Source organism: Aquarana catesbeiana, linkage group LG03 (genome assembly GCF_042186555.1).
Source record: "Aquarana catesbeiana isolate 2022-GZ linkage group LG03, ASM4218655v1, whole genome shotgun sequence".
Classification (NCBI taxonomy): domain Eukaryota; kingdom Metazoa; phylum Chordata; class Amphibia; order Anura; family Ranidae; genus Aquarana; species Aquarana catesbeiana.
In genome coordinates, this window is record NC_133326.1 from 552,650,964 (window position 1) to 552,677,802 (window position 26,839).

The window sequence follows — 26,839 nt, forward strand, 5'->3', positions numbered from 1 at the left end:
AAACAAATATATAAATAATAAAAAATAAAAAACAAAAAACGAAAAACAAAAAAAAACAAAAAAAAAAAAAGATGAATAATAAAAAATAATAAAAAATAAAAAATAAATAAAAATGAAAATAAAAATTAAATAAAAATAAAAATAGGAATGAAAAATAAATCATAAATAAAGAAGAAGAAACTAATAAGGCTGGACTTGGATTAAATCCTATAGTTCTCGCTAAATTTGTTATGGACCATATATAAAAATGTAATGTATAAAAAAAATTTTGTATAAATTTTTTATTTTTTTTTCTAAAGGGAGCAAAAAATAAAAATAAAAACCAAAAATATATCTCCATAGAATAGATAAATTCAAACGAGGAGGTAAAATATTTGTTATATACCGGAAATGAGGTGAACACTGCATTCTAAGATAACAACCATAAAAACAATAATAAAATATAGATGACATAATCCTAGGTTAAAAATTGCTCAGAAAGCAGTTGAGATCAAATTCAACGTTTAGACCTCCAGGTGTCAAACTCTTCATAGTATGTATCCACCTTGACACTTTCTGACTGATGGTCCTGATCTTGTGGCTACCTCTCCATAATGCATTATATTTTTCAATACCCCAGAATTGTAGCTGGGATGGATCTCTATTATGAACTGCGGCAAAATGTTTAGAAACATTATGTTTGGGAAACCCATTTATAATGTTCTGAACGTGTTCTTTCACTCTGACTTTAAGTGCCCTTTTTGTTCTACCTATATATTGTAAATTACAGCAGACATTGGAGACAGTATACTACCACTTCAGTGTGGCAACCTATGAAGTCCTTCATTTCATAGGTACGGCCTATAGTAGTGGCTGTGAATTCTGTCCTCTTTCTTTGAAATTTTTTAGTGAGGTGACATGCGTAACAGTTCCTACACGGAAAGAAACCTTTCCCAGAAAAAAATGTAAAACTATTTTTAGGGGGAGGTTCAACTACAGATTTAACAATCATATCTTTCAGGGTAGGAGCCCTTTTATATATGATGTTTGGTGTGTCTGGCAGGATGTCTTTTAAATCTTTATCGTTTTTCAATATATGCCAATGTCGTTTAATGAGCTTGGCCACCTCCTTATGTTGTACATTATAATCTAATATCAGACACTGGGCTTTATCCTGATGTGTTCTCTTCTTAAGGTTATTCTGCAACATCACCGTTCTACCATTTCGTTGACATGTTGCATTTGCTTCTTAATCCATTTATCCTCGTAACCCTTCTCTTTGAATCTCGTACCAATTAAATCAGCTTGCATTTTGTAATCTTCTTCATTTGTGCAATTTCGCTTGATTCTAACAAGTTGTCCTTTAGGAATATTATATAACCAAGGTTTGTAGTGACAACTGTTAATGGACAGGTAACTATTGGTATCCACACTTTTAAAATGGGTTTTGGTAATCACTTTGTCATTATGTAGGGTGATATTAAGATCCAGAAAGTTGACAGATTTCTCATCTATTTTCCATACCAGATTAATCTTCTTGTCATTATTATTGAGTCTCCTTAGAAATTGTTCCAACGAACCCCTATTTCCATTCCAGACTATAATAACGTCATCTATATATCTTTTATATAGAGTCAACTCAGCTGGCATATTGCTATATACAGCTTCTTCCCAATATGCCATAAAGGCATTCGCTATACTAGGTGCAAACTTCGCTCCCATGGCTATGCCAGTTATTTGTCTATAGTAGGACTGGTCGTGCCAAAAATAATTGTGCTTCAAACAGAGGCGGCTCTGTAATTAGGCGATTGCCTAAGGCCTCGCACTCACAGGGGCCTCGCGGCCGCCTAATTTGCCTGTTCTCAATCACTGAAGTAGACGCCGGCGGCTCCGCCTACCCCCACTGGGACTCTGTGGCTTAGGAGCTGGCAGACAAATCAGATACTGCCCGCAGCCTGAGGAATAGCGGCCTCATCATGGAGCGTCCCAGTCCGTGGGGCCTCATGTGTAAGTTTTGCCTAAGGCCTCACAAAGCCTAGAGCCGCCTCTGGCTTCAAATAGAAATCGAGGCATTTTATTAGAAATTTTCTTTGTTTGCATATTAACGTACTATACGTTCTGATGAGCCATTTCGCCGCTGCACATGCTTCATGGTGTTGTACAATGGTGTACAATAAAGACACATCTGCAGTGGCCAGGAGAGTTCTACCCTCTAATACTGATAACGTATCTAGTAGTTGCAAAGTGTGCTTGGTGTCTTTTATGTATGCCTTCGTATTCTGGACTGCCAGTTGCATAAAGTAATCAATGTAGGTAGGTATAGGACTCCTATCATATCTTACCGAGTGGTCATACTGTTGAGGATAACTCCTATTATCTCTCTGATTGTGATGCCAATTATTATACGGTTTTCTAAAAGGTTTCTTATAAGGTTTTTTCCATCCTCTTTTAGGGATTTGTTGTATATAATGTCCCATGTTTCGTTGATCATATTATGGCCTTGGCGCCATATATTGAGCTCCATCTTGTGGATCATATTGGGATCTGGGAGTATTAAACTGACCCATATTCTGTTGATCATATGGGGGTCTTGATGTTTCATAATGTTCATTATTTCTTTCCCATCTCAATCCATCTGGGGATGTGACGTTGTGGGATCTTTAATTCTAACCTCTCTTTCTGGTGTGGAGAGCGTTGAGGTAGGCTGGGTTTGCTCCATTTTAGTCTGCCATTTAAACACTCGGCCAGCTTTATAATCAGTAACATCCCGTAGATAATTCATCTTTCTTTGTTGTACTTCTAAATCCTTAGCAATTAAATCCTTATTCAATTGTAAGGCCAACTTTTTAAACTCAGCGGATTCTCTGTGCGGTTCTAGCTTATTTTTTAATTCTTCAATCTGTGTTTCTACTAGTTGGGTTTATCTTTGCTTCCTCTTGAGTACCAATCTTACACAGTCTAGGCTTCTACTATTAAAAAATTCAAACCACTCATCCATTGCTTCTTTGTCAGCCAGGCCATCATTAGGTAGTAACTCCCATCTCAGGCGTCTAGGGACAATATTTTCCCTTAGATATCTTTCAAATGTATTAGTGTCCCACCATAAATTTACCTTCTTTTCCATAAGGTGCCCCAATTTTTTAATCATGCTTTCCAAATCAGTGTTTCATGTTTTATTATGTGAATTAAATATTTCATCTAAATTAATGTTCCTATCTTCCATATATGTGAACAAATCCATAGTGGCAGCAAAGGTATGATTGTGAATATAAATGCAAAATAAAAGTAGAAAAAAGAGATACAATACTGACTATAGGAAAATGGCCGCGGTTGTTTTTTACAGCGGACCACAGGAAAATGGCCGCGATTTTATTTCCGGTTTCACTAGATATAAACACAGCTCCCACAACCAATCCGGATCCCCTGATGAAGTCACGTGATGACGTAACGCGTAGGGAGTGGCCGGAGGTTGAATAATAAACGTAAGTGACGTGAGAACGGCGTCCAAACGCCATACGATTTGTTTTATGCTTGTTTTTTAGTTTATTAATGTAAGAGTCCAGCCTATATTATTAATAAAATTATATTTTAACTATAAACATACTACACTATTGTACCATCTCTCCCATCCCTTCCCACTTTCCCCTCTCTCTGGGAGTACGGGACTGTATGAGGACGTGGATGTGAAGTATCCATTCAGGATTTACACTAAGTGGAACGGAGGACCCCCTGGTGGTGGATGTTGGAATAGCGGAACAGATTCCTGTACATTATCTTATGCTGATATTTCAAGATATCAAGGTGAGGGTTCTGTGAGCTCATTTATGGGATTGTACACCTCTCGCCTTTTTTGCTGTGTAGTCTATCCAAACGCATTTTGAAGAAACTTCTCCTTTTTGGACATTTATTGAAAAATGCTGGATTAAGAGACAATCACCACATTGAATTTAATGCCCCTGGATTATTACACTAATTCATGGATTAATTACCTTACAATATATTATCCCAACTTATTGGGCACTATTTGCACACTGTTTATTTACTTTATTTATTGGGCACTTTTTGCACTTTATTATTGCTGTAGCGCGGAATCATTATATGACTGTATGGTCCAACTCATACTGTCTTTTTTATTTTTCTATTTTTGTTTCTTTTTCTCGTTCTTTTTCTTTTGTCCAGATCTGTGAGGCGGGGGGGGCTGATGACCCTTCTGGTTTTTGAATTTCTTTCTTATTTGCTTTGACAGTGAACGCCACTTTTTTGTGGAGTCTGAGTGTCAGCGTCCCTTTCTGGAGGAGGTGTAGAGCGATCACAACGTTTTGGTGGAGTCTTCTGGTGAAGGTATTTCTTTAATGCTTTCTGATAGAGAACACCATGTTTTCGTCGAGTATCAGTGTCATCTTCCCTTCCTGGAGGAAGCATATAGCGAACACGGCGTTCTGGTTTCTTTTTGTGGAAGTCACACTCTGGTGGAGTGGCCATGTCTAGGTCGCACTCTGGTGGAGTGGCCATGTCTAGGTCGCACTCTGGTGGAGTGGCCATGTCTAGGTCGCACTCTGGTGGAGTGGCCATGTCTAGGTCGCACTCTGGTGGAGTGGCCATGTCTAGGTCGCACTCTGGTGGAGTCTCCTCGTGATTGCTGTAGCGTTGAATCATTATATGATTGTATGTATTTATGAGTGGAATGTGAACACTGTTAGAACCTGCTGCAGACGGCTTTTTCACTGTATGTGATTGCACTTTATTGCACGGTACGCACTTTGTTTATTTTAGCTTATGAGGGTTGCCCTCTTTATATTAATTAGGGGATCATCCTGAACACATTTCAGTAGCGCGAGGGCTTTTCTACTTTTATTATGAGTTGGACAAGCTGTGTTTGGAGGGCAGAAGATTTTTCTTTTCCTGCAGGCGTGTGTTGGACCGGCTGTAAGGGATGGCTGGAGGCCGGAAGACTTTCTTCTGTTCCCGCAGCCGTGTATTGGACCGGCTGTGAGGGGAGGTTGGATGCCGGTAGACTTTTCTCTGTTCCTGCAGGCGTGTGTTGGACCGACTGTAAGGAGAGGTTGGAGGCTGGAAGACTTTTTCCTGTTTCCACAGGCGTGAGGTGGAGCGGCTGTAAGGGGAGGTTGGAGGCCAAAAGACTTTTTTCTGTTCCTGCAGGCGTATGTTGGGCCGACTGTGAGGGGAGGTTGGAGGCAGGAAGACTATATTCTGTTCCTGCAGGTGTGTGTTGGACCGGCTGTGAGGGGAGGTTGGAGGCTGGAAGACTTTTTTCTGTTCCTTGCAGGCGTGTGATGGACCGGCTGTGAGGGGAGGTTGGAGGTTGGAGGCTGGAAGACTTTTTTCTGTTCCTGCAGGCGTGTGTTGGACCAGCTGTAAGGAGAGGTTGGAGGTTGGAGGCTGGAAGACTTTTTTCTGTTCCTGCAGGCGTGTGTTGGACCAGCTGTAAGGGGAGGTTGGACGCCGGTAGACTTTTCTTTTCCTGCAGGCCAATTAGAGAGGTATTTCAGAGCTTTAGTTGCCCAGTGGAACTTGAAGCTTGTTTGGAAGGCCCGCAAATGAGTAAAGGGCATGGCTACAGTCATGGCCTCAGATTTTTGTACATTCATTTTAAAGGATGTGAGGTCTCCATAGAGATCCACGTTCCTTTAGAAGGCTAAGGGAGTGGAGACAAAGGGAAATCCTGTCTGGTTCCCTTTGTGATAGGGAATGGGTAAGACAGAATACCATTTGCCCTGACCCCTACAGAGGAGGTAGAATAAATTGTGCGGGTCCATTGGAGGAAACTGGGGCCTATGTCTATGTCTTTTTCCAATTTACCCAATCAAACGTCTTTACCATTGGTTGATAGAAGGCATTGGGTCTTGGTGGAGGAGGCAACACGGATGAGGTTGAGGACTTTGGTGACATTGTCCCTGGCCTCCCTAGTGGGGAGAAATCCTACTTGGTCCAGGTTCATAAGGATAGTAAGGATTTTGGTGACAATCTTCAGGTCTTGATTTAAGAGGCCAGTAGTTTTCCCAGGCATGTTTTGGACCTTTTATTTTTTTATTTTTTTTGGTATAACGGAAGGTGATTTCACATATTATTGCAAATATATGCAACCAATACCTCTGTTTGCTATGTATATCTCCATTTGGAAACAACGTTAGAGTACAGTTAGGGACCGCACTTTGCAGAGGAGCCTTGACGTGGAGATGCTGCTTCACATATATTTGCAATATAAACCAAACACAAACTGTTCAAACAATTTAAACTTTTTTTTTATTTTGCTAACTGGTTAGTAAGTGTTACGGTGCATTCTGTGTATGTTATTGTTCTATGAACTGCCATGTTTAAGCACTGAATCACACTTTTGAGCGTTATTGCAATACATGAGCAAACTATATAAACTCGCGCTAAGGTGCTAAAAAATGATTTTGTTAGGGCTGTTACTGATTAAAATTTCCATGTTCGATTAATCGTTGTTTTTTTTAATCGGCTAATTTCGTTAATTATAATGCACATACAGATCCAACTACTTTTAGCTGATCTCCTTGCATTGCAACTCTGCATTAGTCAGTGGTAAATGTGGTATACACTATATACAATCACCCAACACTAGTTAGTTTCCACAATCCATGACTTAATTTCACAGTTCACACAAATACGTTTTAAATTCAAACTGTAGCACTGACGTAAGTAATTTTTTTTCCACAGTAGCGTGACATTCCCTTCCACCTCCGGTCTAACTAATCACTCTCACCTTATGGCATGGACCCCTGTGCAAACAGGTGGTCATGCAAGCAGGTATCAAAAGGGTTAACACAGACCATAAACTCCTCTCACGTCTCCTTAGATCTCAGCAAGGACGCCAGGTCATGGGTAGAAAGAAAAGATCTAAGTGCTCACCGCTTAAGTATAAGATTTAATTTTTGTGTTCAAACACAAACTACTCACATAAAGATGATAAAAACACACCATGTAAAGCCGACAATCGTGTTAGTTCCGTAGGGCAGAAGCGGGTGACGTCATGCGTAGCTCCTCCCCCGTAAGCATTACGTTCAACCAGAACTTCAACGTCACCGGACTCCTCCCCCCTTCTCTTCGTTAGCAGACAGAGGCACTTGGGGAAAGGGGGAGGAGTCCGGTGACATCGATGTCCGTGACATCACCAGATCTCCGACGGAACTCCCCGAAGACCCAGAAGCTGGCAGAGAGGTGAGTACATCAAATGTCAATGTGAAACATGTGATACAAATAAATGACAGTCTATAAACAAAGTGCTGAGTACTCGCTCCAAAAATAAAGTGCATAAGTGCTCCAAAAAGAGTCATGTGCCACACTCCCCTCGTGATCACACTCACCAAAATTTATGGATCCGCAGCTTTGCAGTCTGTGGTCAAAAACACAGATCTAATTGATCTGGTATATGGGGAATAGATTCTCAGAAGCCTTTCCGTAGAAGTGATATTCTTGCGGACATTTCAGAGTGAAATCGACCATGCTCATAAAAACTGGAAACAGAGAAGGAACGGACAGTGAAATATCGTTGGAACTATATAAATTGCGCAAACTAAGCACCACTTATAAGACAGCTGAATGAAAACGGCATCAGTGTAAAATCCGGGTCTGCCGCTGATCAGTGTGTGTTCCACGGAGGGCGGAAGTTGCATCAATGGTTACGAAACCGGAAGTACATCAACGCGTTTCGCCCCTCCTCCAGGGAGCATCAAAGGACATCACTTCTAGTTTCAAGTGATCAATTTTATATCGGAGGTGTGAATACCTCCTCTCACCTAAGCCAATGGAAAGCAACTAGAGGCATCATTCAGATATTGCCTTTTTCAGCCAGCTATTACCTACACCATAAGAATGATCATAGCGGCTGTTCAGGCACTTGATCATTCTTATGGGCAGCGAGAGGGGAAATCCCCCCCCCTACCGCCACCCTCCGATGCTTCTACCGACTCACTGCTGCCATCAGTGAGTCAGAAACAGGATCCGCCGGCTCCTGATGTTTACCATAGAGATTTCCAGCAGACCAGATGGTCGCCGGAGTCTCTATGATCGTTCGGAGGCCAGGCGTGATGTTATGACGTCACGTCCGGCCTCTGCATTCAAACAAACGGCACCGCCTCGGCTGGGAAGCTGACATAGTTTTTTTTTTTTTTATCTCAGCGTTCCCAGCCCAGAGGTGAGATGTGGGGTCTTATTGACCCCATATCTCACTGTAAAGAGGTCCTGTCATGCCATATTCCTATCACAAGGGATGTTTACATTCCTTGTAAAAGGAATAAAAGTAATCAATTTTTTTTAATTTTTTTTTTTTTTTTTTTATAAGTGTCAAAACTAAAAAGAATTAAAGTAAAATTAACAATAAAAAAAAAAAATTTAAAGCGCCCCTGTCCCAGTGTGCTCGCACGCAGAAGCGAACGCATACAAAAGTCCCACCCACACATGAAAATGGTGTTCAAACCACACATGTAATCAGTAAAAAATTTTAAAGTGTCGCCTATGGGGATTTTTAAGTACCAAAGTTTGGCGTCATTCCACGAGCGTGTGCAATTTTGAAGCGTCAAATATTAGGTATCTATTTACACTGCGTAACTTTGGGCTAACTTTACAGTTTTTTTTTTAAAGCATGAAACTTTTTTCCAAAAAAAAAGCGTTTGAAAAATTGCTGCCCAAATACCGTGCAAAATAAATAGTTGCAATGACTGCCATTGTATTCTCTAGGGTCTCTGTTAAAAAAAAACATATATAATGTTTGGGAGTTCTATGTAATTTTCTAGCAAAAAAAAAAAAAGATGATTTTTACACGTAGGAGAGAAATGTCAGAATTGGCCTGGGTGGCAAGTGGTTAATCCAAAATGGATTAAATTCATTATTTTGCTCAAAATTCTACAAACAATACATGTTTAAACTGAATTTACCACATGTGGGCTCCAAACAAGTTGTAGAAACATCTCGAGGATGATCAGTGGAAACAGGATGCACCTGAGCTCAATTTTGAGAGTCATGGCAAAGGCTGTGAATACTTATGTACATAGAATTTTTTTTTTATTTTTAATAAATTTGCAAAGATTTCAAACAAACTTCTTTCAGGTTGTTATTATGGGGTATTGTTTGTAGAATTGAGGAAAATAATCAATTTATTCCATTTTGGAATAAGGCTGTAACATAACAAAATGTGAAAAAAGTGAAGCACTGTGAACACTTTCCAGATGCACTGTACTGTATGCATTGCTGCGCACCACAGTGCACATCAACACAGCCATTTTTTGTCTTTTCTGAACACAACAGAATGGGCAGATGTAGCATTACATACTATTCTTGTGGGGTCGATCTCTACAACACTACTGAGTAAATCTGGAAGCTTCTGACAAACTGCTCTCTATAGGCACACCACAGGCTCACTTTAACCCCTGACCTTAAAGCCAAGCCAAACTTTTATTTTCAATCAGCTCAGTACAAACCAGAGGCATAAAAACAAAAAGGTGTGTAAAGTCAGACAGGTTGTTATCTTTACCATTTACCGCCCGCCCACCATCAAATGACGGAGGAGCGGTGCGGCTATCATCCTGGGTGGACGTCATATGATGGCGCCCTGGAACGGCCGCAGGGGTGTGCAGCACGGTGATTGTGGCCGCGCCATGTCTCTGTATAGTGACCGCCTATGTCCAGTCACAGTGGGTCACATTTAAATGCGGAAGTGCCATTAATCAGCTCTCCTTGCCTCACACTGACAGAGTGTGTAGCGAGGAAAGCTGATCAGCCGTATCTCCTCACAGTGCCCGGTTTACAGGAAAGCCCTAGCAGTAGGGCTGGGCAATTTTCAAAAAAAAATAAAAAATCCGCGATTTTCTTTTTTTTTTTTTTTTTTGGACACTGCGCCGGTCCTGGGGAGCTGCAGACAGGAGTTTTTAGGCGAGGCCGTTAGTTTTCATCTGATGATCCTGCCAGTAACATACTTCCTGTCCTAGGGTGACAAAGTTTAATCGCCGTACTGTATGTATGGAAAAGCGTCATAGAGACCCTTGTGCAAAAAGTGTGTTAGGACTATAGGACACCCCCTCCTGATCTTCATAACATAAGGGGCAGGTATTCTGTAGTCTATAGAGGAGAACTCAGCAGGGCTGACAATAATGCTTGAGGTTTCAGTGCAGCAGAGGCACAGAGCATGGGAACTAACAGGCTTAATGGATTTCTGGCAGGTATTTTTTTTTTTAATTGGACAAAATAGGAGAAATTCATTGTTAGGGCTTGCATATCCCAACCCACTAATTTATTCCATACGTCGGCAGCACTGGGGGGGGGGGGGTTTACACACGCTCCCTCCACCATGTCCTCTGTATCACCTGTACAGTTAAAGGGCCAGTCCATCCAAAAGTGATATTTCAGTTAAAAGTGGAGTCTGCTGGGCTTAGTCGCCCATGGCTTCTTATGTCTCCTGTAGTATCATCACCTTACAATAGTTTCTTGCTCTATTCCTGCCCATAATTAGATGCTCCCATTTCTCCTGTTGCATGCACCATCCGAAGAATTGAATTGCTCATCTGAGAGAGTCACCCCCCCCCCCCCCCCCAATGTAATGGTTGGAGTAAATGTGAAGATCTGGGATCTCAATTCCAGACATCTAATCACAACATATGAGATACAGTTAGGTAGTATAACGCTCCTCCATCTATGTGACCCACAACAAAAATAACAGGCGCCGCTCAAAGCTCCACCAGGTCCTCTTGCATGACAGGAGTGCTGACAAGGACAGGGCTCATCCCAGCTCAAAACATCCAGTAGGGAAAGAAAGTCCTAAAAGTCGCACATCACAGCAAAACCTGTGAGGAGCATCAGCCCGGGCTCCAACCAAGCCATCCCCTCCAATGCGTTTCACTCCGCCCCCGAAACTTAATCATGGAGAATTAAGGCTCCTCCATCTATTACTGAATGTTTTGGTGGAGTGACCTTCCAAAAATGACCACACATAACATCTTCCTATATAACATAACACCGCCTCTGCTCCGACAGTCAATAATTCTCAGCATTGGTGCCAGTTGACAATAATAATCCCCAACATTGCCATTAGTGGGCACAATATAAACCCCCAATGTTTGCATCAGTGGATGCAATATTTTTTTTTTCAAATATTTTATTTAAACCACATAAAGGCGAGTCCTGGTTTCCACAGTAACAATGTGTAACCAAGAACACTACAAATACATTGAGGTGATACAACAGAAATCAGTATTTTAAGTTAGATCATACATAACATACTCAGTGTACAGCTTGTGTGACTATAATTCCTGCATTGTAGCAACCAGAGGATAAACCAGTGGTAACAAGTCCCGGGATCGCCTAATCCACTCTCCATTTTCTAAAATGCAAGAGAAGAGAAGATAACCGCAAATAGCATAGAAGAGAGAGAGAAAGAGGGGGGATAAGGAAAGAGGAGGGGAAAGGGGGGGTCCTGGGTTGGAGGTGAGTGCCAAGACATCAGGCAGTCATTCATGGTACCACTACCTATGTTCGTTAATCATGAACCAAGTAGGTTTGAACTTTCTTCAGAGAGGATAAACATATTCCACAATCTCCACAACCCAGAAATTTTTTCTTGTTTATTTTGTGCTGAAAGTGTGGGATCTTCCATCTTATTGATCTCTTCCACTTTATGGAGCCAGCATCCGACAGTTGGAGGTGATGAGTTTTTCCATTTGAGAGAGATACATGCCTTAATAGCATTTATCAGATGTCGTAAAATTGATTCCTTATATTTTTTAGCTGGAATATTTGTAACATGTAATAAGAAAAAGGCCGGATCGTCCGGAATCTCGTAGTCAGTGAATTTTTGGACAATGTTCCGAACTTTCCTCCAGTATGATGCCATCTTTGGGCATGACCAAAAGATGTGTAGCATCGTACCCCCCCCCCCCCCCTCCACCTGGCCAGCCCTGATGCTTTTCTAGCCAAGATCTCGTCTTTGTTTACTTGTGCGGCCCGGACGTGACATCATAAAGTCGTGCCCGGGCCTCCAAGGATCATAAAGATTGCTGGGGACCATCTGTTTCTCGGAAATCCCAGAGATCTCCATGCCTCTCTTCCGGTGCCAGTCGATTCATTCTCTGGGTCCCTGATCGCAATGGAGAGCCCGGAAAGGCACCTGAGGGCACCGGGGGGGGGGGGGGGACGTCCGCTCCCGTCACCGCTAAGAACGATCAAGCGGCTGAACAGCCCCTATGATCATTCCTGTTGTGCTCAGAATCGCCGGCTCTAAAAAACGATATCTGGATGATGCCTGTAGCTGTAGGCATCATTCAGATATCTCCACTCAAAGCCGAGGACGTCATATGACGTTCGGCAGATATGGAGGTGAATAAACAAACATAACTCTGCACCAAAAAAAAAAAAAGGGGATTTTCTAAAGCTGGGTTTTTCTGTCAGCTCCTACCAGAAAGATTTGGGGTATACGTCCATGTGCATGAGGCCTAAACTTTGTACAATATTGCACTTAAAGGTCTGTGCTCACACATATACAACAAAGAAAGTTACAAATCTAAAACCCCCAAATCGTGTATAAAACACTATAGAATTTCCCTTTAATCCTAAGAGCCCTTTCACACTCACAGTGCCCAGGTGTCAGCAGTAAAGCGCCGCTATTTTTAGCGGTACTTTACCATTGTTTTAGCAGCGCCTTTAAGCCGCTAGCGGAGCACTTTTAACCCCCCCCCCCCGCTAGAGGCCGAAAAAAGGGTTAAAAGTGCCAGCAAAACGCCACTTTGCCGCTTCTAACCTATTTCCACCCGTTAGCGGGTGTTAAAAGCGCAACGCTAACGGCCGAAAAGAGCAGCAAAAACTACGTTAAAGCACCGCTAAAAATATTGGCGCTTTACCGCCGACGTCCGCCCTCCCCAGTGTAAAAGTGCCCTAAGAGAGGCTTAGACAGGCACACTTTGGACTTTTCGTACCCAGATGAAACACCATTTGTTCTATAAATATTTGCCTATTTTTTTTTCCCCAAGCAACTTTTTACGTATCCTCCTTCGGTCTCTGCTGCCATCTTTCTCTAATAGCATGGACTTCGGTATTTACCAGAGAAGTACAGATAATCTGTGAGCTTTCCTGTAGTGATAGATGGCAGCTGTCAGTGTACCTTTAGGCCCCTTTCACACTGGGGCGTTGGGGGCGGTGCCACACTGATTTCAATGGGCAGGAGCCCCACTGATTTCAAAGATGCTGCTAGCAGGACTGTTTTTAGCGTCCTGTCAGCGCACCGTTCTAGTGTGAAAGCCCTCGGGGCTTTCACATTAGAGAGACAGCAGCGGCTCTTTCAGGGCGCTTTGCAGATGCTATTTTTAGCACTGTAGCGCCTGCAAAGCGCCCCAGTGTGAAAGCGGTCTAATAGTGGCGGTAAAGGATATAAAATGAAGGAACAGTCTGTATCACAATGACCATCCTCATATGATGTTTCCAGAACACCAGTTTAGCATCTTTGAGAATAAGGGGTTGACTTATGAAAACTGCAGCAGAGATAATATAGTAAAATCCGCCATGCATGTGCTTGCAACATACACCGTAGGGAAGATCAGAAAACCTTAGAACTGCACTGGGACATTGGTTTAGAGCAGGGGTGCTCAACCTTTTGAAGAGTGAGGGGCATTTAAGTGATTTGGTAACCGGCCATGGGTCACAATGAAATGGTTCCCGAATCTTTTTCTTATACTTGAAAGCTTTAATAAAATTTCAGTAAAACAAGAGAAATAAATAAATACAAAAACAAATTTGTGCGCTTAAAATAGCAGTGCACATTGTACACATTTTTCTCCTCAAGCACAAAGTAAGAGCGACAACAGTCCGATACTGCAATAAAATATAGGAAATACAAAACTTACAGAACATCAATTTCTAAGAGGGAGATCGTCAACTAATGCCGTGTACACACGAGTGGACTTTGACAGCAAAGGTCCGAAGGAACGAATCCGCCAGACAATTCGATCGTGTGTGGGCTTCATCGGACCTTTGCTGTCGAAAAATCAGACGGACTTTAGATTAAGAACATGTTTCAAATCTTTCCGAGGGACTTGAGTCTGGTCGAAAAATCCGTTTGTCTGTATACTAGTCCAATGGGCAGCTATTGGCTACGAACTTTTATTATTTTATTATTATTATTCAGGATTTATATAGCGCCAACAGTTTACGCAGCGCTTTACAATATAAAAGGGAGACAATACAGTTATAATATAATACAATACAATACAATAGGATTAAGAGGGCCCTGCTCAGAAGAGCTTACAATCTAATAGGGTGGGGCAGGTGGTACAAAAGGTTGTAACTGTGGGGAATGAGCTGGTGGAAGTGGTAGGAGATTAGTTGGAGACGTGATAGGCTTTCCTGAAGAGATGAGTTTTCAGGGATTGCCTGAAGGTAGCAAGAGTAGGGGATAGCCGGATAGATGGAGGTAGCGAGTTCCAGAGGATGGGAGAGGCTCTGGAGAAATCCTGGAGACGAGCATGGGAGGAGGAGATGAGAGAGCTTGAAAGCAGGAGGTCTTGAGAAGAGCGGAGAGGACGATTTGGGTGATATTTGGAGACAAGCTGATCCGATCAGATCTATACTAGCGTCCCCAGCAGTTTAGGGTTCCCAAAAACGCAGTGTTAGCGGGATCAGCCCAGATACCTGCTAGCACCTGCGTTTTGCCCCTCCGCCCAGCCCAGCCCACCCAAGTGCAGTATCGATCGATCACTGTCACTTACAAAACACTAGCCTGAGTCAGGCCTGATCCCTGCGATCGCTAACAGATTTTGGTAGCGTTTTGATACAGACGCTAACAGTCAGGAGCTTTTTTGCCTGTGAGTCTCACTAGTGTACCACTAAATTTAGAGCCCAAAATGGCAAATCGAAGGGACACTAGTGAAGAGGCCTACACGTTTCTGAGCATGACAGATAGTAAAGAGAAAGTCACTCATCTGTCAGAGTCAGGTTCAGAATACGAACCTGTAGACAGCAGCGGCTCCATGACAGATAGCTCTGACGACGGAGTTGTGGTCCCTGCCAAGGTCAGGCGTACCAGACCCCGATCTTCTTCTTCTGCTGTTGGGGTGCAAGAACCACAGGGCTCTCGTATGGAGCAGAGCAGTACTAGCGCCGCTATTCCTTCTGGTGAACTGGCAAGCACCAGCGGCCTAGTACACCCTGGTCGCACAACCAGCACTGCAGTAACACTTGGTGACGTGGCGAGTCCCATAAGTGCAGTTCAAGCTGGCGAGGTGGCAAGCACAAGTAGTGTCCCGCTGCCACCAAGAAGACGAACACAGGCCCATCGCGCCCATAGTGCCCTTCCTGCTGCATTCGCTAATCCTAATTGGGAACCCACCACTTCTGCAGCACCCGTACTTCCCCCATTCACTGGCCAACCCGGCATTCAGGTGGAAACAGTTGATTTTACACCACTTGATTTTTATTCACTGTTTTTCACGGAAGATCTCTATAGATCTTTTGTGGACCAAAGCAATTTGTACGCTGGTAAACACATTGCCACTATTCCCCAGTCCTCCCTTGCCAGAGATTGGAGACCAATTACGGTTTCCGAATTTAAGCTCTTTCTGGGCCTTTCCCTCAACATGGGCATAACTAAAAAGAGTGAGTTGGGGTCATATTGGTCCACTGACCCAATTCAAAATATGCCCTTGTTCTCTGCCTCCATGACCAGGGCATGATACGAGCAGATCTTGCTGTTCATGCACTTCAACAACAATGAACTCTGTCGTCCTCGTGGAGACCCTGGATACGATCGGCTCTACAAAATTCGGCCCCTCGTAAACCACTTCAACCAACATTTTGCAGACTTGTTTATTCCCCATCAAGTTGTCTGCATTGATGAGTCCCTGATTAAGTTTTCTGGCCGCTTGTCATTCAAACAGTACCTTCCCAGCAAGCGTGCCAGATACGGGGTCAAGATGTATAAGCTCTGTGACAGAGCCACAGGCTATACATGTAGTTTTATGGTTTACGAGGGAAAAGATAGCCACGTAGAGCCAACAAACTGCCCGGACTACATAGGAAGCGCTGGCAAGATTGTGTGGGACTTTGCATTGGTGAATGCTTTGAGCGCTACCATACACTAGTTGAGTTTTAGCGTAGGGTACAGCATTGCACAGACTAGGCACACTTTCACAGGGTCTCCCAAAATGCCATCGTATTTTGAGAGACCCAAACCTAGAACCGGTTATAGTTACAAAAGTTACAGTTATAAAAAAAAAAAAAAAAATTTAAACAAAAAAAAATTAAATTAAAAAAATCAAATATAGTTGTCGTTTTATTGTGCTCTCTCTCTCTCTCTATTGTTCTGCTCTTTTTTACTGTATTCTATTCTGCAATGTTTTATTGTTGTTATTTTTTATCATGTTTGCTTTTCAGATATGTAATTTTTTTTATACTTTACTGTATACTGTGTTTTATTGTTAACCATTTTTTTGTTTTCAGGTATGCCATTCAGCTGCAGCGCGGATTTATTCATCTTGACAGCAACAGCGTTTACTCCCACGATACATAAAGCCCTGACTCCAGCGCTGTCGGAGGTGATTTCACCACCACAGTTACATACTTCAGCATATATGCCGAAGCATGGGGGCAGCAGGGGGTCGGAGGAGCGATTTGCTCCTACCTTTTGCGGGAACCTGCCCCCATGCTTCAGCATATATTTTAGGCACAGGTTGCATTAAAAAAAATGTTTTATTTTTTACTATATTTTTTTTTGTATTTGCTTTGCAGGTATGGTAAGTCTTACTGTTATACTGTAATGTTACTTTGTTTTATTGTTAACCATCATTTGCTTAGCAGGTACGCCATTCAGTTGCAGCGCGGATTTATTTATCTTGACAGCAACAGCGTTTGCTCCCACGATACATAAAGCCGTGACTCCAGCGCTGTCGGAGGTGATTTCACCACCACAGTTAAAAAAAAAAAAAAAAAAAAAAAAGAGCATATATGCCGAAGCATGGGGGCAGCAGGGGCGGAGGAACGATTTGCTCCTAACTTTTGTGGTGGATGCCCCCATGCTTCGGCATATATAAATGGTGCATGTATGCCCATCATTAGAAGTGGGTGGATGAAGGAAGGTATTCTAATGGTGGGCATACCCACCAGTCAATCTCTTTTTTTCGTTCAGCCCACAGGCTGCATGAAAAAAAAAAAAAGATTTGGGAGCCTAGCCGCGTATGGGGCCCCCGAAAACCAAGCACCACCTTCAGGGTTTCTAAGGGTGTAAATTTTTGATTTCACTCCTCACTGCCTATCACAGTTTCGGAGGCCATGGAATGCCCAGATGGCACAACACCCCCCCCCTCCCCTCCCCAATGACCCCATTTTGGAAAGTAGACACCCCAAGCTGTTTGCTGAGATGTACGGTGAGTATTTTGCAGACCTCGCTTTTTGTCACAAAGTTTTGAAAATTGAAAAAAAATAAATACATTTTTCTTTTCTTTCTTCATTTTCAAAAAACAAATGGGAGCTGCAAAATACTCAGCATGCCTCTCAGCAAATAGCTTGAGGTGTCCACTTTCCAAAATGGGGTAATTTGGGGGGGGGGGTTGCCATCTTAGCATTTTATGGCCTTCAAAACTGTGATAGGTAGTGAGGAGTGAAGTCAAAAATTTACGCCCTTAGAAATCCTGATGGTGGTGCTTGGTTTTTGGGGCCCCGTACACGGCTAGGCTTGCAAGAAGTCCCACACATGTGGTATCCCCGTACGCAGAAAAATCAGCAGAATGCATTTTGGGGTGCAATTCTACATATGCCCATGGCATGTTTGAGCAATATATCATTTAGTGACAACTTTTTGTAAAATATTTTTTTTTTTTTGTCATTATTCAGTCACTTGGGAAAAAAAAAATATTCAATGGGCTCAACATGCCTCTCAGCAATTTCCTTGGGGTGTCTACTTTCCAAAATGGGGTCATTTGGGGGGGGTTTGTACTGCCCTGCCATTTTAGCACCTCAAGAAATGAGGTAGGCAGTCATTAACTAAAAGCTGTGTAAATTCCAGAAAATGTACCCTAGTTTGTAGACGCTATAAGTTTTGTGCAAACTAATAAATATACGCTTATTGACATTTTTTATTTACCAAAGACATGTGGCTAAATACATTTTGGCCTAAATGTTGAAAATATCATTTTTTTTCAAAATTTTCGGTCTTTTTCCGTTTATAGCGCAAAAAATAAAAACAGCAGAGGTGATCAAATACCATCTAAAGAAAGCTCTATTTGTGGGAAGAAAAGGACGCAAATTTTGTTTGGGTACAACATTGCATGACCACGCAATTAGCAGTTAAAGCGACGCAGTGCCAAATTGTAAAAAGTGCTCTGGTCAGTAAGGGGATAAATCCTTCCACGGCTGAAGTGGGTAATTACCAGTGACCTGGTTCTCCCCCCCCCCCCCCCACCCACCCCCACCCCCACCCCCACACACACACAACCATAGATTAGTGTCTTCTTGCAAAGTAGTCATTTTTTCTTGTTTTTATTTCCTACTCACCTCAGAAAAATGGTGAGACCAACATCTATGGAGGCATTTTCACATTACAAGTTGTTCTGAAAAGAAAAATGTGATTTGCCAATATTGTCAGATGAAATATACATTTCCAAATGTACCAGGATGACAAAACATATTCTTGTATGTGACAAGTGTCCTGTAGATATTAAAAAATCCTTCATGGATTGAAGTGAAGAGGACAACAATGATGACAATGCACATAGTTTTTCTCAATGTTCTCGTAACAGAATGACTTTCAATCTTAAAAAGACAAAAAAGTGCTAATGTAGCATTTTTTATGGAAATTTCGGTTTTGTTTTTTTTGGGGGGGGGGGGGGGGGGGGAACAGGAAAAAAAAAGAAAAAACAGGAAAAAAAAAAAAAAAAAAAAAAAACGGGTTTTTTTCCGAGCTTCAAAATTTCCGGAAATTTTACATCTCTAGTTAACGGGCATGCATTTTCCTGGCTTGAGGTCCAGGGTCACACCGGTTAAGCAACTCTGGTTAAGAGTAAAGCAGATGTACAATTACAAGATATCCTTTGCAGAGCCGGCGCCACCATAAGCAGCCGTCTTAAGAGCGCCAGGCTGGGGGGGGGGGGGGGGGAGTAAAATGCCCCTTTGCCTGTGTAGACAGAGCTCTGTGCTCTATTCACCCCCTCCATTCCTGGTCCGCTTACATTTCCCTAGTGGTTCTTCTGTTCACGCGTAGTGTTTAGTCCGCTCTCCTCCTCCACAACTCCGCCTCTCCTCCTCCCTCAGCTTGTGTTTCCAGGACTGTCAGGTTCTCTCAGCATGTAGCACCGGCTGTGCGGGAGCTCCCTGCGGGATTAGAGCACTCCCCCCCCACCAGGACTTAATGGCTCACATGTTCCTGCTGGGACTTGACTCCATTCCCAGCAGAGCCCAGCCTGCTTGTCAGCAGTGAAACCAGTGGTGCACACAGAAGGCAAGATAAAAAACCTTCTACCTTTAGAACCACTTTAACATCAGGTGCAATCAAAGGGATAACTGTGTGCCTAGCCTGCATTTTTCTAAACAGTGGGAGTTGCTTTTACTAAGGGAAGACATGGATCCTAGTTCCTGCTTTGCAGAGAGACACAGGATCCATCCCTTCCCTCCTGTCAGAACGGCGATCTGCCTTGTTTACATAGGCAGACCAATGTTCTGCCTCTCTGCTCGATCATTGGTGAGTGCTGGCAGACATTGAGTTTGCGGTACACTCCACAACATTGCCCCCATCAAAGTACTCTTTTATAAATCATTAGTACATGGTGTGGCTGTGCTGTCCCCCGTGCTCTGTAAATAGAGTGGAGATGCCGCCCTTCTTGTATGCTCCAGCCACCTCCACCACCGCTGATCATTTTGCATAAGAAGCTTTGGTAACAATGGCAACAAAAGCCTGGTTACCTTTTTTAAAAATGGTGCTGAGCACCGCCTTGCATTTCGTCATTTCCGGTTTGCAAATAATGGGATGCTACAACTCGGCGATGCCCATTGTCTCCTGGGATTGATAACACACATATCTTAGGAGACAATGCAAAGCCGGAAATGACGCAGTCGTTACAAGTGTACAGTTTAGTGCTGGATGGTGAAGAGTACTAAATGAGGGTGGAACTCCGCTTTAATACACTTCAGTTAAAAAAAAAAAAAACAACATATTATATAACTCATTTTTTTGTAAAGTATGAAAGATGATGTTACGCTGAGTAAATAGATACTCAGCATGTCATGCTCGTAAAATAGCGCCAGTAGTACTTAGGTGCAACAGTACTTCATCTCCACAGGCAACGATTTCAACATTTCTACAAAGTTACCAGTTTAGAGTTACAGAGGAGCTAGGATTATTGCTCTTGCTCTGACGTTTGTGGCAATACCCCACATGCGTGGTTTGAACATTGTTTACATATGTGGGCGTGACCTAGGTATGCATTCACCACTGGGGGGGCAAGGGCGCTTTAAATTTTTTTTTTTTTTTTTTATCTTTAATACTGTCCCTTTAAATTCTCTTTTATTGCTATCGCAAGAAATGTAAACATCCTTTGCAACAACAATACAGCTTGACTGGTGCTCTTAATGGAGAGATCTGGGGTCTATAAGACCTCAAATCTCTCCTCTACTTTTAAAAGCAAGATATCGAAAAAAAAAAAAAAGAAAGAGAAAAAACATACCTGAGGAACTGGAAGTGACGTTATGATGTCGCTACGGTCCTTGAGGCTGTGTTCCGTCAGATTAGGCGACCCGTCAGATTTTGTAACAGAAGTGACGTTCCGTCACGGCTAGGGTTGTCCCGATACCGATACTAGTATCGGTATCGGCACCGATACCAAGCATTTGCCCAAGTACTTGTACTCGGGCAAATGCTCCTGATGCTTCCACCGATACCTTGACTGTCAGCGGTGATCGGCGCGTGGGGGAGTTACAAGCTTCTCCCCCCGCGGCTTTCAGCTGCTTTAGTGACATACAGCGGTGATCGGTGCTTGTAACTCCCCCACACACGATCACCGCTGACTGTCACCTCATCCCCCTTAGTCCCCCTCCGTTCCTCTGTCCCCCTCCGCTGTCCTGCTCCATTGCTTTGTCCCCCTCCGTTCCTCTGACCCCCTCCGCTGTCCTCCTTCTTTGCTCTGTCCCCCTCCGTTCCTCTGTCCCCCTCCGCTGTCCTCCTTCTTTGCTCTGTCCCCCTCCGTTCCTCTGTCCCCCTCCGCTGTCCTCCTTCTTTGCTCTGTCCCCCTCCGTTCCTCTGTCCCCCTCCGCTGTCCTCCTTCTTTGCTCTGTCCCCCTCCGTTCCTCTGTCCCCCTCCGCTGTCCTGCTCCGTTCCTCTGACCCCCTCCGCTGTCCTGCTCCGTTGCTTTGTCCCCCTCCGTTCCTCTGACCCCCTCCGCTGTCGTCCTCCTTTGCTCTGTCCCCCTCCGCTGTCCCCATCCGTTCCGGCTTTTCGCTGTCCCCCTCTCTCTTCCTCTGTCCCCTCCGTTCTGCTGTCTCTCCGCTGTGTGAATGGACAGAGTCAGCTGACTCTGTCTATTCACATAACTGAAACATTGTAATCTCCTGTGATTACGATGTGTCAGTTTATGAATGGAGAGGAGCCGCTGTCTTCTCTCCATTCATTCTCAGTGCAGCTGAGGCTGCAGAGAAAGGGACTGGGGAATCTCTATCCTCCGTCTCTTTCCATGTCTCAAGGGGGAGATCTCAGAGGTCAGTTAAGACCCCTGATGTCTCACCAAAGCCCCCCAACAGGGCTGATAAAAAAAAAAAAAAAAAAAAAAAAACACACACATAGTGCAATAAAGAATAAAAAAAAATTAAATTGTAAAAAATAATAAATGTAAATGAAAAAAAAAAAAAAAACACACACACACACACACACACACACACACACCGTTCACTCCCCCCCCCCCTAAAAAAAAAAAAAAAAAAACACTGTCACGTGACATTAAAAAAAAGTATCGGTAATCGGTATCGGCGAGTACTTGAAAAAAAGTATCGGTACTTGTACTCGGTCCTAAAAAAGTGGTATCGGGACAACCCTAGTCACGGCCATCTTGGTACACCCCGCACTCGGCCACACTAAGCCTACAGTCAGAAGTCAGTAAGCGGACATCTTTTTACACCCACCGGAGTCTGGCATTTCACACCTTTTATTTACCACTAAACTGAGCTTATATTGTGAAATACAGTATTTAGAAGTCCGTGACACTGTTTAGATGTTGAATTTAAAAAGCATTGGCAAGCCTGCTGATCTCACAGGTTTGCTAATCTGACAGAAGACCGCTCCTTTTATAATTCAACATCAAAACAGTGTCACGGATTTCTAAATACTGTATTTCAGAATATAAGCTCAGTTTAGTGGTAAAAATAAGGGTAAAATGCAAGATTTCAGTGGGTGTAAAAAGATGTCCGCTTAGCGACTCTAGGCTTACTGCGGCTGAGTGGGGGGTGTACCAAGATGGCCACAACGGAACGTCACTTCCGTTACAACATTTGACAGGTTGCCTAATGTGATGGAACACCTGCATTCACACCTGAGCATATCGTTTTCAGGTGGAAAGTTGTGCGATTTTACCACGATTTTTGCCACGATTTTGTAGAGGTCAAAAGGTCATCAATGTAAAAATCAGAAAAACACCTGTAATCTGGCTAAAAAGCTCATGTACTTTTTTGAGCAGGCGTTTTGCTTCAGGCGACAGAATGCTCAGATGTGAACAGGGGCCATTTAAATGAATGGGATTCTGCTTGTTGGGTGTTCTGGAACTTTTGAGATGAGCGTTTTAAGAGCTGAAAACTCTCAGGTGTGAATGGGCTCTCAAGGCCATAGAGATGAGCGGAGCTAATCTTGCCTTCACTTATCTCTACTGCAGGCCACAGGCGCAGAAGGATGGGTCCCCGGGCTTTACCGATTGGTTGGGTAAGCCCAGGAACCACCCCTCCCGCCGCTTCTAAAAGTGATCCAGTGGCGAATTGGCCACATTGAACTGCAACACATCTCAATGCACAAAAAATAAAAATAGGTTTTTGCTTTTATTACAGCAACCGCAAGTCATCTAACAGTTCTAACAATGCCCAGCCTGTTATTTGTTAAGGCCACTTTCACACGGAGGCGTTTTACATGCGGTTCTGCGCTATAAAGGGCCTGTAAACTGCCTCTTCTGCAGCCCCAGTGTGAAAGCCCAAGTGCTTTCACACTGGAGCGGTGCCCTTGCAGGACAGGAAAAAAAAGTGCTGCAAGCAGCATCTTTGGGGCGGTGTGGGATACACCACTCCTAAACTGCCCCTGCCATTGAAATCAGCAGCAGCACTTTTAACCCTTTTTCAGCCAATAGCGGGGGTTAAAAGCTCAGCTAAAACGCCGCTAAAACTAGCAGCGCTTTACTGCCAACGCGCAGTGCCTCAGTGTGAGAGTGGTCTAAGCCACTTGAGGTTTTTGATAGCAGGGACTGTGGGCTATCAAATACCTCAGAATGTTAGGGCCACGAATGAAAAAAAAAATAAAAATAGAAAAGTGCCCGTCATCCCATCACCCATTTGTTTATTTTTTATAATTATTTTCTTAGTAGAGGGTTATGGTGACTGGTAACCACTTCAGCCCCGAGCCTCTTTCTGAGATCTGGTGTTTCCAAGTTAAAAACTGTTTATTTTGCTAGAAAAAAAAAAATGTGTGTGTGTGTGTGTGTGTGTGTGTGTATATATATATAAAATGTTTGGGGGTTCTAACACCCTAGAAAATAAAATGGCGGTCGTTGCAATACTTTGTCACACCGTATTTGCGCAGCGGTCTTACAAGCGCACATTTGATGGAAAAAATACACCGTCGAACTAAAAAAAGAAGACAACAGTAAGTATTTAGCCCAATTATTGTTATTTCGTGAAAGATAATGTTACGGCGAGTAAATTGATACCCAACATGTCACGCTTCAAAATTGCACCCACTCACGGAATGGCGACAAACTTTTACCCTTAAAAATCTCCATAGGCAATGTTTAAAAAATTCTACAGGTTGCATGTTTTGAGTTACAGAGGAGGTCTAGTGCTAGAATTATTTCTCTCGCTCTAACAATTGCGGTGATACCTCACATGTGTGGTTTGAAACACCATTTTCATATGCGGGCGCTGCTCACGTATGTGTTCGCTTCTGCCGCAAGCTTGGCGCGCGTTTAAAACACTTTTTTTTCTCATTTATTTTCCTTTTATTTTCATTTTTTTACACTGTTCTAAGAAAGAAAAGTCTCACTTTTTTAATCCTATTAGAAGGAATGTAAACTTCCCTTGTAATAGAAAAAAAGCATGACAGGACCTCTTAAATATGAGATCTGGGGTCAAAAAGACCTCCAATCTCATATTTACACTAACATGCAATAAAAAAAAAAAAAAAAAAGAAGCCGTTTTAAAGAAAAAAAAAAAAAAAAGTCTCTTTAAGAGCGATGGGCGGAAGTGACGTTTTGATGTCGCTTCTGCCTTGTAATGGTATGGAGGCGGGTGGGGGCCACCTTCCCATCACTCATCTCCATACCTAATAGGACACAGTACCTGATCGCCTCCGCCGGCAGCTCCAGTAAGCAGCGGAGGGCACCAAAGCGCCAATCCACCGCAGAGACCACTTTTATCTGAAAGCGGACCGCCCGCTGAAGAACAGGATACCGGGGTTATGATAGCTAGCTGCTGCCATAACAACGACATCCCTCTTCAAAGTACCGACGTATAACGACGGCGGGCGGTCCGTGAGTGGTTAAAGCGGAGCTCCAGGCTCCTTCATAAAAAAATAAAAGTCAACAGATACAAATACTGAAGCATGCTGTGCTCTGTGAATAGGCAAGCTGGGGGGGGTCAGGAGAGGGGCCAAAATTTCTGCTTGGCTGAGTTCCCCGGGTGAACCTCCGCTTTAATTACAAGTCTCTGGGGCTGCTTTGCTTTTTCTGTTTTGTTTTTCAGCTTACAAGCTGCCTGCTGTAGCTGGGAAGATTTACCTCAGTCAGAGCTGAGCACTGGATTGGTGACTAACCTTTTGGCGGGAAAACAGAGTGTAACCTTTCACTTGTATATTCTCTCCTAACTGTGCAGCAGAGTCAGCAGTTACCTCAGGTCTGTCATCTGGACTCACCTCTGGGTTATCTTCAGCCTTCCTTTTGGATCTTTTGACCTGCTCCCCCACCCACTCTCCCCTTTATTATTTTCCCTTGTCATCATCCATCTTTATGAGGTAATCTTGCACACTTTGTAGGTGCACAGTGGTTGTTAAAATGTTACTTGGTTGGTAGACGATATTGGTGCTTGAGGCTGGGTTCACACCATCGCCACATGCGGCTCCCAGCAGGGCTCCGGTGTGTCTGGTTCACTGTTGCAGGTCAGTTTTCAGCCCGAATTTTTGGCTGAATTCAGACCTGAAATGGACCAAAAGACTCACAGGGCTCCTATGCAAATTCGCACCGGAGCCGCAGCGGAGATATGTGAACCGGCTCCATAGAAAGCCAGTCAAAATCTCCTGCTATTGCGAATTGGATGCAGGCAACCCGCATCCAATTCACAATGGTGTGAACCCAGCCTTAGCATTGCATGTTGGACCGCAAGGGCTTATTTAGATGTCCAAAGAAATTTGAGTGCCAATTAGCGCATCTTATGTGTTAAGACACATTAACAGCATGTTTGCCTCACCTTAACAAAACACTTACCAGGCACCCCCTCTGTGTTGGTTTTCTATCATATATATTTTTGTATTATCATCTTCACTAGTAACACTTTCTAATTGCTTCTCAAATGTGCTGTAAACAGGGCATTTGCAGCGTGTTTATATTAACATAAAGACCCCTTCTCCGGCCGCCGGGCCAGTAGGAGAGAGGAGCAGCGCCTCGCGCATTCGCAGTAGGGTTCCCGGCCTGAAGCTGTAAGGCTACACTGCTGGATTCCCTTACTTGCAATGGAGGCGGCATGCACCCGACAGCTGTGGTTCTGACATTGCTGGACTCCAGGACAGGTAAGTGTCCGATTATTAAAAGTCAGCAGCTGCAGTATGTGTAGCTGCTGGCTTTTAATGTTTGCAGCGGTGGGCCGACATCCGCTTTAACTAGAGATGCAAAAAACGGTGTTATCTGCATTTTTCCGATAGGAGAAAAAGGTGAAGATAATGACACCGAAAATGCACGTGATTTTGCTGCGATTTTACTACAATTTCACTGCGTTACTGGTGTGGTTTTTTATATGTCATGTGACTCAAAAAGCGCATAAAAAAATGTAACACAGGAGCCTTAGGCTCCATTCACACCTAGGCATTCTGGATTGCGGTCGGAAACACAAATGAATTCCTAATGGCACCCTAAAATAGGGTTGATTTTGCCACGATTGTCGAGTGACAAATGCCAATAATGCCTGACAATAAATTCATAATATTAAATTAAAAAGTCAAATATAATTCAATCATATATAACAAATATATATAGATTTTTTTTTATATTTTATTTTTTTTTTTTTTAAGCTGTCATTTTCGGCCAAGGTAACAACATTTCCATTCAGTGCACCTCTAATGACACGACCATGTGAACAATACTGGGAGCTGCAATGTACACAATTTTGACACATTCGTGAAGCTTCAAAAAGGCTCAATAAATGCCCACTTTTGAAGCTATTGGAAAAGCCTAAACAGTTAATGCAGTTCTGTTTGGTATTAAAGGATAAAGTTTATGCCATAATTAAAAATGGTTTAAACTTTTCCACAATTCTTTTTGTGTGTTTATGTATATTGTTATAGTATGATGGGTGTTAATTTATTTTATTTCAGGTACTTCTATAGCACCAACAATTTACGCAGTGCTTTACATATATATTGTACATTCACATCAGTTCCTGCCCTCAAGGAGCTTACAATCTAAG

General features: G+C 43.1%; 1 protein-coding gene across 5 annotated transcripts in view; it reads right to left on the bottom strand.

Annotated features, from left to right (window-relative positions):
* DDX11 (DEAD/H-box helicase 11) overlaps positions 1-26,839 on the bottom strand; it is a 226,642-nt gene that overhangs the window by 192,252 nt on the left and 7,551 nt on the right. For 2 of the 5 annotated variants that reach the window (XM_073621667.1, XM_073621666.1), the window contains exon 2: positions 7,326-7,475. The exons of the other annotated variants lie outside the window; for them this stretch is intronic. The gene's annotated coding sequence lies outside the window, so the exon portion shown is untranslated. The remainder of the gene's footprint in view (positions 1-7,325; positions 7,476-26,839) is intronic. 5 annotated transcript variants of the gene reach the window in all.